Here is a 13,891-nt window from a genome sequence, read left to right as displayed (position 1 = left end):
GACAAGCCTCCAGAAACAATCAACTAAAACAATCAAGGAAAACATGAAGGAAGGTCTGAAAACAGGATCTGTCAATCAACACAGAAGAACAAACAACAGTGTTGGAATCAAGTATAAGAATGGGACAGAAATGTCCAAGTACCTTATCTATCACAGCATATGGCTGGTGAGATGATTGCTAGGTTATCATCTACAGACTATTGAACTACAGAATAATAACTCCAACAATTTTTTCTTCTTCATCATCATCTTCTGTTCATTTCTTCTGTGTTTGATTCTTGGAGATTGCCTGGACAAGTCTGTGCAGTTTTCTAGGCAAGGTTTTTTTTTTTCCAGCAGTAGTTTGTCATTGCTTGCTTCCTAAAGCTGAAAGAAAGTGACTAGCCCAAACTTACCCAGGTGACATTTTGTCTAAGACAGGAATACACTTAGTCACAATCGCCTGGTTTCTAGCCTGATATCTTAACCACAGCCTCTCAGGTGTGAGAGTAGAACACCCTTAATTTTAAAGTTGAAAAAATTGTGGATGTGTTTTAGAGAAAAAGGTGGTTCAAGTATATTATTTATCACTATTCTGGAGAGAAAGAACCAGTAACATTAGTACCAAAACAAGCAGATATGGTATATTCTTAACTCTAGTAGAATAGTCACTAAATAAGATGGAAAGTGAAACACAACACAGAGAAGGGGATGTAGGAAAGAGGGATCTCTTAACAGTTAAGACTAAAACCACCATCTACTCTACATTTGTCATATTTTGAAATACTCTTCTTTTTCAACCCCCTAGGGAAGGGGTCTCCAATCCCCAGGTTGTGGACCATTAGGAACCAGGCCAGTGAAGAAACAGGCAAATGTGCAAAGCTTTGTGTATGCATGTCCACCCCCATGAAGCCACTGCCACAAGTCCACCAAACCATAAAGGTTGGGGCCCCCTCTCCTAGAGTAAGTTTTGCCGAATGAAGAGAAGAATTAGGGGGGACATGATAACTGTTTTCCAGTACTTGTGGAGTTGTCACAGAAAAGAGGGGTTTGACATTCTCCAAAACACTAGAGGGCAGAACAAGAAGTAATGAATGGAAGTTTCTTTTTTAAAAAAAACTTTTTATTGAATTATTAAGTATTACAAAATACAAAACACAAATAGAAAAGCAGTAAAGGGGGAAGGGGAAAAAGAAGTGAGAAAAGATAAAAAAGAAAAGTATTGACTTCCAACTCTTTCTGTTACAGTAAAATAAGGCAATAACACTGAATCACAACTTTTTGCTTTTTCATAATAATATGAACAAGCCATTTCTATAAAGATCTGTCAGTCTAATCAGTAAAATGCAAAGTCAGAGTTTCATTCTTCTCCATGTGGAAACAAAAGTACTTATATTCTTTTCTTTAATCAAAGTGGTCAGATTTGCCATTTCAGCCAATGGATGGAAACAATTGGATGGACGGAAGCTTCTTAAAAAGAAATCCAACCTACAAGTAAGAAGAAAAGTCTGTAAGTGAGAACAATTGTGGGAAATTTTTAAGAAGAGATCAATCTGATAACTATTTATCCAATTGTATAAGATCTCTAGCCTTCAGCAGGGGGTTATAGTTGTAGTAGAAGACATCCAGGTCCTTTCCAGCCCCATGTTTCTATGTTCTAAGTTCTAGAGTTCTCTTATCTCTGACATGGCACTAGTGTCAAGGTCTTCTGCTATAAAATATATTGTGGAACTGGACTGCAGCCTTTGGGATACTAGGAACTAGAACATGTAGCTAAAATATGTCTTCTACTTCAATTAAATTGGGCTTTATGAATGAGACTATGTATATTAAGCCAGGAATAAAAAATATAATAAATGTTGCAGTAAACAATGAAATAAATAAGGTGAATAATAAGGTGAATTCAGATAATAATAATAAGGTGAATTCAGAAAGGCATTTGTATGTTCATCAGATCAAAACTGCCTTTCAAAAATTTGAGTTCTGCACATAATGTCATATTCTTACATATTCTTCATTAATCCATTAACCTTAAAATGTTCATAATTCATGCATGCTACAGGTTGACAGGCCAGTATTCCTGGCTAATAACATGCAACTCTAGACCACATTTTGAGCAGGAGAAATGAATGTCATTTTCCTGTTCTTTTCCTTTAGACAACAGTTGCCTTCTTAAATATTCTAATAACAGCAGCCTTGTTTTATGAGGCTGCCCTATATTTTATATTTGTCTCATCAGATGCCACACATGTAGCTCAGTTTCATTTTAACTGTCACACAAAGGTCATTTCAGATATTTAAGTATCCCAGTGAAAATCACTGCCAACAAATGTGACATTCAGTGTGACGATGTTATAACATTTCATTTAAAAAATCTGCCGTATTTCCTTCCTACTTTGCAAGATGAAGAGAAATATTTTATTCAGAAAAAAAGAAAGAAAAATAGCCAACGACCTCTATAAACAGGGCATAAACCAGTGATGGGATTCAATTTTTTTTAATACAGGTTCTGTGGGCATGGCAGGGGAAGGATACTGTAAAATCTCCAGTCAGAGGTGGTATTTGCTGGTTTTCCAAACTTCTCAAAATTTCCGCTACCAGTTCTCCAGAACTGGTCAGAACCTGCTGAATACCACTTCTGGCATAAGCTAATTTAAATATGAGACATATACAGTAGTTGTTACATTCTGTACCCAAGAAATAGAATGAAAAAGGAAAAATGAAAAATGTGAAAAATGGAATAGAAAAAGGAAAAATGTGTAATCTTTGTTTTCTTGATTCTGTTACTGCAGAATCTTTCAGAATGGACTGCACAGTCTCCCTAGACAGTACAATGCTAAATGTTCAGATGCATTTATCTGAGATTAAATATCTTTATATTATAGTGAAACTTTAGAAATTTATAACCTACTGCTATTTCTACACCACAGTATTTCACCCACATTCCACATGTCTGAGGACTTTGCAATTGCAAAGACCATGGACAGAGAAGTGTGTAATGTTCACTCTTGTTTTCCAAAACATCATGTGTACCAGCAACACCTTTGTTTAATAACAGAATAACGGAGTTGGAAGGGGACCTTGAAGCAGAGGTGGTATTCAGCAGGTTCTGACCAGTTCTGGAGAACTGGTAGCGGAAATTTTGAGTAGTTCAGAGAACCGGCAAATATTACTTCTGACTGGAGATTTTACAGTATCCTTCCCTTGCCACGCCCACCAAGACACACCCACAGAACCGGTAGTAAAAAAAATTGAATCCCACCACTGATGGGGGTGTTTTAGTTTTTTAGTTTAGTTTAGGTCTTTTAGTTCAACCCCCTTGTTTAAGCAGGAGACCCTATATCATTCCAGACAGTGGCTTAAAGACAAGTAACCTTAAAGTCAATGCATCTTGTCCTTCAAATAGCTATGACTGCTCTAAGAAATTGTAAGCGAGTGTTTACATAGAGACAGCCGGTTTGGTCTATTGGTTAAGGCATAGTGTTAGAAACTGGGAGGGTATGAGTTCTAGGTCCACCTTCGGCTTAAAGACAGCTGGGTGACCTTGATTGCTCTTAGCCGTAGGAAGAAGAGAATGGCAAACCATTTCAAAAAATCTTGCCAAGAAAACTGTAGGGACTACATAAGGTAGTAATCAGGGTTCCCCTTTCTCTATGACAACCCCAAGTCCTGGAAAACTCCTATCTTATCATCTGTAGCCCTTCTCTTCATTAGACTAGATATAACTAGTTACCTCAGTCATTTGTCATATGGTTCAGTCTTCAGACCTCTCATCATCTTTGTTGCTCTTCTCTGCACTCTTTCTGGGGTCTCAACATCTTCTTTGTATCATGGTGGCCAGAACTAGACACAGTATCCCAAATGTGATCTCATCAGTGGTGTATAAAGCAGTACTATCACCGTGTGATCTTGAAACTATCCCTCTGTTGATGCAACCTAGAACCGCATTATAGTTTTAGGCAGCTGCAGCACATTGGTGGCTCATACATATATGAGGGTCCATCTAGGACTAGGGTATCCCAACTTGATTTCATTGAGGGCCACATCAGGATTGTGTTTGACCTCAGTAGTTTGGGGGGGCATATCCAGGTGGGCCAGCTTGATGTCACTTGGGTCTGGGACATCTGTGGTCACCCAGGTGCCCCCCCCCCACAGATTCTGTTTTTGTCTGGGAAGGTCCACAATGCTCTACCAGAGAAAACCGGTGTGACTCCCCCCCCAGTGGTGGGATTCAAATTTTTTTTACTACCGATTCTGTGGGCATGGCTTGGTGGGCATGGAAGGGAAAGGATACTGCAAAATCCCCATTCCCTCCCCATCCCACTAGCCTGCTTTCCAGCTCCATTCTCCTGTGCAGGGCAACAAAAGAAGACCCAGCTGATCAGCTGGGACTTGGGAAGCAGAGAATAGATGGGGGAGGGGCCAGTCAAAGGTGGTATTTGCTGGTTCTCTGAACTACTCAAAATTTCTGCTACCAATTCTCCGTAACTGGTCAGAACCTGCTGAATACCACCCCTGGACCACCACCACCCCCAATCCTGAGCTCCATTTTTGCTGGCAGAGGCACTGCAGGATGGTCCTTCACTGTTTCCAGGGTGAGCCCAGGGGCCAGATCTACGTATCCTGCAGGCTAGGGCCAGCCTGCGGACCTTGAGTTTAACACCCCTGATCTAGGATACCTAGATCTTTCTCAAAGTTGCTGCTATAGAGCCAGGTGCATTTGGTTTTACTTGCCTGTGTGTAGGAACTTACTTTTCTCTCTCATCAGTGACTTACTTCCTTACTAATCAGTGTAGTCAGCTCTTTGATCCGTTGAGTGAACATGGCCATATCTTTATCTCTTCAATGTTGCAATCTCAGTCTTTTAGCTATAGTAACAACACAGAGAATCCATTTATGTTATTCAGTTGTTAAATTCCATCTAGTAGATGTGTAATAAAATAGAATATTACCCTCAGAAAAAAAAAATAGCTTCTCTGGCACTAGGTTGCTAAGTCCTAAAACTTAGTAAGTGTAGGAGATTGTAAATGCATGTACTTTAAAGAAGGTTGTCTTTATTATATTTCCAGCAAAATGTTGTCCTTGACCCGTGATGGAGAACCTATGGCACACATGCAAGAAGTGACATGCAAAGCCATCACTGCTGGAATGCAAGCCATCGCCCCAGATCAGGTCCACTGCACATGCACCTCCCACCAGCCAGCTGATTGTCAGGTATCCGTTGTACATGTGGGGCGTGCACAGGAGACACACGTGCATACACAGAGGTGCGAGGGGTTGCATGTGCAGGGAGTGAAGGAATCACATGCACATTGCATTATGGGTGCAGATACGCACATGCACGCGCACACTTTTGGCACTCAATGAGGAAAAGGTTAGCCATCACTGTCCTAGACAATACTTTTCTAGAACAACATAATGGAGTCCAGTAAATTCTAAATGTTTTTTAGGTAAAAATCGCAGACTAACACACACACTAGGTCAGTGATGGCTAACCTCTTTAGGCTCCTGTGCCAATAATTGTGCATGCCCTTGTGTTTGCATGCTCACATGCCAGCATGCAGAAGGCAATGCGCACGGGTCCCCCATGTACCCTGCACGTCCATGTGCAAACCCCACCAAGTGCACAGTGAATCTCTGTGCAGGCACATGCATCTCCTGCGTGCCTCCGCACCTCCCTGTGCATGTGCACCAGATCCTCGACAATCAGCTGGCCAGTGCCCACATATGCACAGTAAACCTGTTCTGGTCGAGGGCTCACATGCCGGCAGTAATGGCTCTGCGTGCCACTTCTGGCATGCATGCTATAGGTTCTCCATCATGACACTTGGTATAAATGCTCTCCTACTGGCTAGCCCATTGAATAATCTAATCTTTTTATTCCACTCATTTCTTAGGCTCTCCATATGAAATTGATTTTTTGATAAGAAATATCTATAAAAACTATATATAGAAATATGTGGTTGAGTTATGTGATCCATGCCAAGCCTATATTAGGCTACAGTCATCATCTTTAGCTGCATGTAAACCAGACAAAACGTCTTAACATTATGCCTAATTCTGCTTATCTCTGGACTGTGGCAAACATTCAGTTTGCTATCTTGCTGGCCAATACAGAAAACTTACCTATAAAAATTGTAGATCCTATAATCTCTGAATACTTTTTAAGAAAGAACGGAGTATCATTTTCATTAGCTTTCCTGAAGACTGCACGAGGTTGGCCTAGATTATCTTTGTGATGCCCTGCAATTCCACAATTAATTGTGTTTTGTTTGAGCAATGAGAGGCTGAACCAGAGCATGAGTGCAACAATACTTTATTTTACAATAAAGGGCTGACCGTGCTTGCCAAGCCTGGAACTGGCTCGCAGCAATCAGCAACCGGTTGGACCCCGCAGCCTGCATTTATAGCTGGCTGCTGGGGAGAGCCAACCAATGGGAATGGGGAATAACGCCCACGTAAAGTGAGTGGACCTGAGTGAGAACTCCTTGAGTCCTCAGGACATAACACCCCTTCCCCCAGATGCGAACATGCATAGTCCTTGAGGTAGACGGGGGTTTGTGTTGGCGCCCGGCGGCGCAACTCGGGAACATTGTCTGTCTGTTCGGTACCAGCCTGTGATGGTCGAGCCGGCATAGTGTCGCCAACACTCTCTCTGGACTGGGCATCCTCGGGAAACACCGGGTTGGTTACTGGGGTCAAGCTCTCGTGGGTTGGATCAGGCTGGTCAACTCTCTGGGCGCTGTTGTCCGAGTTTGGGCTGACCGGAACGACCGCTGGTGCAGACTGGTCGCTGGGCACGATGTGGCTGGGCGGCGGATGAGGCAGCTCCCCTTCGACTGGAGACTCTGGACTTCTTGTTGGCAAGGGTGCTGAGGCGCCTTCTAAGCTGGTCTATATGTCTCCTCCAGACGCGACCATCCTCCAGCCTGACTCTATACGATCTCGGCCCGGTGATGGCGATGACCTCGCCAGGAATCCAAAGTGGGTCCCGGCAAAATTCCTTGCGAATATCGGTTCCTGTAACAAAAATTGTCTAAACCCGACGTAGAAGCGAGGGAGAGTCAGGGCAGTATTGTGGGTGCAATCTGTCCAATACAGTCCTCAGGTGCCGGCCCATCAGAAGTTCCGCTGGGGACTTATTGGTGACTGCACAGGGGTTGAGTATTGGCTCATCAGGAACCGTGCGAGTTTGTGGTGCCAGTCATCCCTGCCAAACCTAGCGAGGGCCTCTTTGGTGGTCCTGACGGCCCTTTCAGCCAACCCATTACTGGCAGGGTGAAATGGGGCTGTGAAAATGTGGCGAATGCCCAGGTTGGCAACAAAACGGCTGAATTCTACTGATGCGAACTGTGGGCCATTATCGGAGACAATGGAGTCGGGTAGTCCATGTGTAACGAACAGGCGTGTTAACACGTTGGTGATTGCTAGTGTGGTGGTCGTGGATAGCTGCGCCACGTCTATCCATTTGGAATAAGCGTCCCACGACCACTAGGAACATCTTTCCATGCACGGGCCTGCCAGATCGATATGGATTCTAGACCAAGGGGCGTTGGCGCTCTCCCATCTGGTAGGGGTGGCGATAGGGGGAGCAGGACGGGATTCCTGGCAAATGCTGCAGGAACTTACCCAATTGACAATGTCCTCGTCTAGACCCGGCCACCACACGTAGCTGCGTGCTAACGCCTTCATTCTCACAATGCCGGGGTGTCCCTCGTGCAACGCCTCCAGGACTCGGGTACGCAGCGAGGTCGGAATGACCACTCGAGTGCCCCACAGTAGACAACCCTGCAAACTGGACAGCTCCTGCATGCGAGTCTTAAAGGGTGCGAATTTGTTATCGACGTTGCCTCCCGGCCACCCCCTCCTCACCCAGTCGAGCACCTGGGCGGCGTTTGGTCTGCCTTGGTTTTAGCGGCGATGTCAAGGGCGGTGATGGGCAGGTCCAACTGGGTGATTTCAAAAATGGCGTTGACAGGAGCTGGGTCTTCAGCCGGAGCGAGTAAGGGGCAGCGACTGAGAGCGTCGGCGTGGGATAGAGTTTTGCCCGGCGGTGAATAAGTTTGTATGAATAGGCCGCTAGGAAAAGTGTCCACCTTGTCATTCTAGGGAAAGGACTTGAGGTGTCTGTTTGTCGCCGGCCAGTAGGCCCAGGAGGGGCTTATGGTCGGTGACCAGTTCAAGAAATGGCCAAAAAGGAATTCGTGAAACTTTTCACGGCTGCAACAGCTGCTAGGGCTTCCTTGTCTATTTGGCTGTAATTTCGCTCCGTGGCCGAGAGCGTCCTGGAGAAAAAGGCGATGGGGGCCTCGGCGCCATTGGGGAGTCTGTGACTAAGGACCGCCCCAATTCCAAAAGGGGATGCGTCTGCTGCCAGTACTAAAGGAAGGTTGGGGTCGAATGGATGAGCACTGCCTCTGACGTAAGTAGTGATTTGACGGCGTTAAACGCCTGGTCTTCTTTGTGCCCCCAGTGCCACGGTGACTTTTTGTCTAGTAATCTGTGTAGGGGTTCGGCTACTGAGGCTTTATGGGGCAAGAAGGATGCATAAAAGTTTAGGAGCCCCAAGAAAGCTTGTAGCTCCGTTTTGGAGGTCGGTGTGGGAGCTTCGTGGATCGCCCTAACCTTGGACTCCAGGGGTGAATGCCAGAGGCGTCAATTTTATAACCCAGAAAGTCCACCTGTCTAGTGGCAATGGCACATTTTTCTTTTTTAACCTGAGGCCATGCTGTCTGAACCTCTCTAACACTGCTCGCACTCTCTGGAAGAGTTGGGGTCTGTCCCTGGCCGAGACCAAGATGTCGTCCAAGTAGGGTACTACACCAGGGAGGCCCTGTAAAATCCGCTCCATGAGGGACTGAAAAATACCGGGGCAACACTTACGCCAAATTGGAGACGCTTGCATCGGAAGGCACCCCTGTGAGTGACGATGGTCTGAAGTTCCGCTGTTTGGTTATCAACAGGGAACTGTTGATATGCTTGAGACATGTCCAATTTAGCAAAAATACTGCCCGGTTCGAATGTGTGCAATAAGTGCTGAATGACGGGCACAGGGTAGGCGCTAACTTGTAAATATTTATTGATTGTTGTCTTGTAGTCCGAGCAAATTCTCAGGCTACCATCTTTTTGAGGGGTGTGACAATGGGCGTCTCCCACTTGGCGAAATCTGTTGGCTCAATGACCCCTTGTTTTAGTAGTTTATCCAATTCAGCGTCTAGTTTTGGTCGAATAGCAAATGGAACTCTACGTGGTTTTAATCTGATTGGGACTGCCTGGGGTCAACGGTGAACGAGATGGGGGTTCCATTATAACACCCCAGCTCCTCGCTGAACACATCTGCGTAGTCAGCGAATAAGGAGTCAGTGTCTGAGGTTGAGACAGCATGGACTCCTGTTAACCCTAGGCCGAGGTGGGGAAACCAATCGAGCCCCAATAAGGTGGGTAGATTGCCGTTAACTACCACTAGAGGTAGGTGGCCTTTAAAAGCTCTAAAACTGACAAAGAACTTGCCTCTGCCGATCACGGGAATGGCCTTCCCTGGTAGTCCTTCAGACCGAACTGGCATCTCTGAAGCCGGGTAGTAGATAGGCTGGGGTGGAGTCTCTTGAGGGTGTTCCACGAGATTATTGAGAGCGCTGACCCTGTGTCAACCTCCATGTGGCACGGTTTACCTTCTAGGGAAACGGAGAGAGAAATTTTACTAACAGTGTGGCAAGTACGCCTGGCAAGGCGGTGCGTGCGACAGTTTAATACTTGCCTCTGAGGTCCCGAGTGCGAGGACGGGGTCTGTGTGCAGCGCTTTGGGGGCTTGGCAGACTCTCGCAATGTGCCCCTCTTATGGCAGTTGTTGCAAACGGCTCCTTTAAACTTGCAGGTGGCCCTTTGATGTGATCCCCCACAGGCTAGGCACAGAGTGATGTGTTTGGGTGGACCGGTGTATTCTTGTTTGGCCCCTACCTGCGACCGTCTGTCATTGGTGAGGCGATGGACATCGTTCTCATCGTTGTGGGCTTCCTCCGCTTCCACCTCTTCGGAATGGACTGGGAACGATGCTAGCTTGGCGCTTGGGCCCTGAATTTCGGTGGCTGAGTTCGTTGCTAGCTCGGCTGCTAGGGCCTCCTCTACCGCTTGCGCGAGGTTGAGGTCTTTTTAGCTAGCAGTCGCCTCTGTAGGTGGAGATCCTTGACCCCACAAACTAATTGATCGAGGAGCATGTCCTCCAGGTATGTTCCAAACCCGCAGTGCAGGGCTGCTGTTCTGAGGGCGGCCATATATTGGTTGATGGTCTCCTTACTTGATTGCTTCCTCATTCGGACGTGAACCTCCTGGCGATTTGTGAAGGCCTGGGAGCGTAGTGGTTTGTGAGGATCTCAAGCAACTCGGACCACGGAACGTTTTCAATTCTCTCGGCGCCACGAGTGCTGCAGCGGTATCAGTAAACGGTGGCTCCGCAGTAGATTAGGAAATAGGATTTTTCCGATGCTCTCCGCATCCGCCAGGCCGACCGCATCGATGTAATGATTGAAACGGTTCTTATACGATTCCCACTTCTCTTCGTCTGGTTTAAACGCCGGGAATACTGGATTGGAACTCATGGTGCTGGAACGGCTGGGCTACCTGCGGAAAAAATCTCTCTGGGACTACGAGCTCGTGAGTTACTAGTGATATCAGCTCTGGAGAGGTTTTTTGCTACCCTCTCTTTCTCTCTCTCGGGTTACCACGTTGGCTGCTAGCCGTTGGAGGTGTCTTGATTCGCACCAAAAAAGTGGGCGTTAGTGACTCTCTACAGCGCTGTGCTGTGATTCCTACCGGCTCGAAATTCAAATGACACCCGTTTGAATTTCGCGCCAAATGCAGAGCGGCTGCGGCTCGCAGCGCTTCACTTTCCCGTAGCGGGGCTAACAAGCGGCTACAGATGCTTCTAACTATTTGACTCAGACCGCTTTCTCTGGCTGCGGATCTGCGTTTGCTCTTTTGATCGCTCGTTTCGTTAGCTGACCGCTCTCTCTGGCTGCGGATCAGCGTTTCCTTGTCGCCAGCCGATCGCTCTCTCTGGGCTGTGGATCGGTGGCTAGTGACTCAGCGGTTGCAAGGTGCTTCTGGTAGCCATCCCATCCTCGTCGCCAGTGTTTTGTTTGAGCAATGAGAGGCTGAACCAGAGCATGAGTGCAACAATACTTTATTTTACAATAAAGGGCTGACCGTGCTTGCCAAGCCTGGAACTGGCTCGCAGCAATCAGCAACCGGTTGGACCCCGCAGCCTGCATTTATAGCTGGCTGCTGGGGAGAGCCAACCAATGGGAATGGGGGAATAACGCCCACGTAAAGTGAGTGGACCTGAGTGAGAACTCCTTGAGTCCTCAGGACATAACAAATTGATTTGATCAAGAGTGAATGAGCAAGCAATTAAATGAGACCGACATTGAAAGAGATCCATGCCAGGCTGACAAGTAAGAAGTAAGGAAGAGAAACACGGGATGGTGTGTGGAAAGGACAATGCTCCAGGAGACTTAGCATTCTTCTTGCTGTTCAATGTTTTATCAGCTCTTTTCTAACTGGGTTGAACACTGTTCCAGAATAGTACTACTCCAAAGTAGTTCAATTCCAAAATCATTTAAATGTACCTGCACAAAACGCTTGTGCACAAACAATTTAAGGTTGGACTGGTCATTGATCTAGTCTCTTATTAAATCATGCCTCATCCTCACCTCCAACTTGTATTAGGTAGATGATAGGCTTTCTCACTGGCTGGTGACATTTGTTGGGGTGGCAAATGAAAGCAGAGGACTCCCACAGCCATTTTCCTTGATTGCCTATGTAAAAAAATTAAGGCATCACTACTACAGGGCCTTGTTACTGAGACAAAGCAATGCTCAGTGCAAATGATGCAGGACGCCTAGCGCTGAAGGTGCAAAGGTTAACCCAGCTGTGAGGAAGAGTCCTTTGAGATACATTTCAAGCACAAATGACAGTGCTTGTTCTTCCATGGTTTGCAAATCACGGCTGATAAAGTTAACCCCAGTCACCTCAACTTGTCTTCTACACAGACATTATTTGTGTGATGCTTTGCAATGCAAGACCATTTCCACGCCCTTGATTTAGATTTCCAAGCAAAGTAACAGCATCACTAGGTCACCACTCTATCACACTGTTCTTTTGTTTCGAATGCCATGGATTATTGATATGGTTTCCCTACATAAATCTTCGTGTCTCTTTTATGAAAAGGGCACTTGGCTGGAAAATCGACTCTGGCTAGATAAAGCCAGTCAATTCTACATGAAAAGTACATGAGATTCAAAACAACCTTGATGTTTAGAGTTATTTCTAAGAGAGCTGGTGATATTGAAACACCAATATTTATTGCAATACCAACATACACATACACAGACACACACACACACACACACACACACACACACACACACACAGACACACACAGACACACACACACATTTTTAATGTCCTTCTCTGTTATAAAGAACAACAGAAACAAAGCAGGAAACCAAGAAATAGCTCTGTGGACATGATGCAATGCTCAATGGATTAAAAACAGATATAGAACATAAAATAATAGAGTTGGAGTTGGAGGTTGGGATTCTAGGGCAGAGTTAAAGTAAGCCGCACTTTGCAATTGTTCTTTAATTTTTTTCCTGGGCCTTTGACTGAACAGTTGTAGAAGAAGTGAAAGTCGTGCTTTGTGAGACTTAGACAACAAATTAACAAAATTTCTATTGCTAAGTGAGAAAAAGCTATTCCATTGATGAATTTTTCTCACTGTCAGAAAATGTCTCCTTACTTCTAGGTTGGATCTCTCTTTAACAAGTTTCCTCTCATTACTTCTGGTGCTTTGTAGAATAAGTTAATCCCCCTTTCTTTGTGACAGCCTATCAAGTACTGGAAGATAGTTACAAGTACTCAAATTCGTACATCATGATTTCATTTTTTTCTGATTCACACAAAAAGTTTCAATTGGCATTAAGTTTTCTTAAAGCTGTAGATCAAGTTAAAAAATGGTTTTATTTTATAATTAGAAAAAGTCCATCATTTTTGCTATGAACAGCTTTCTTGTCTATTGTCATTATCTTGCTTTTTGGTGAGCTTCCCAAAATTTAATTCTACATATCTCCATAGATCTGTTATAATCAAGGAAAAAGTGAGAACGAATAGTTAGATATTCCCATCCTCTAATCACCCCGCTCAAAAGCTGTTAGCAAGATCTTCATTTTCATGACTTATGGGGAACAGTTGCCTGAGGATCAAATGGATTGGGAGCCAGCTTCCTTCTTCATCCAAACTTAGTATAGTGCTCCACAACAGTTTTTAGAGGTTGCTTAAAGCTATCTCCCCCCAATCAAGCTGAAGAAGTACAAGCCAACGTGCCCAACAGAGACGTCCTCTGAATCATCCAAGGGGGAATCTGTTTCATAAGTCAGGTGCCATAATGGAGAAGTCATAGTTCCTAGGATCTATCACTAGGATCCAGAGGATCCTGACTCTGCCTGGTTTAGAAAGATGGACAGAAACCATTGGGGAGAGGTGATCCTGCAAGTAACCTGGTCCTAGGCCAATTAGGGGTTTGAAGGTGATGTTTGATATCCTTGTCTTGTAGAACTAGTTCAACTCATGTTGGGCAGCTTCTTGGAAAAGTAAAAAATAATCTTAATCCCCTAACAAGATATATGGAAAATGAATGAAGTAAGCTTTCATAAATGTTGTCTATTAGGACTACTTTCTTTTTAGAACTTAGTTTTTTTTAGATCAGCAAATTAAGATGGATTAAAAAAAAAACGTAATGGACTTTGGGCAAGGATACAGTCCATTTCCTGAAGCATTAAGAAACTATGGCTATGAATCTCTTACAAATTCTGAACATACCACTACAAAACACTCTTTCATCCTGGTCCTTGTAACC

The sequence above is a fragment of the Pseudonaja textilis genome, chromosome 8 (assembly GCF_049901715.1).
Source record: "Pseudonaja textilis isolate UNSWEBS1 chromosome 8, rPseTex1.2, whole genome shotgun sequence".
NCBI classification, from domain to species: Eukaryota; Metazoa; Chordata; class Lepidosauria; order Squamata; family Elapidae; genus Pseudonaja; species Pseudonaja textilis.
This window is presented reverse-complemented; position numbering follows the sequence as displayed.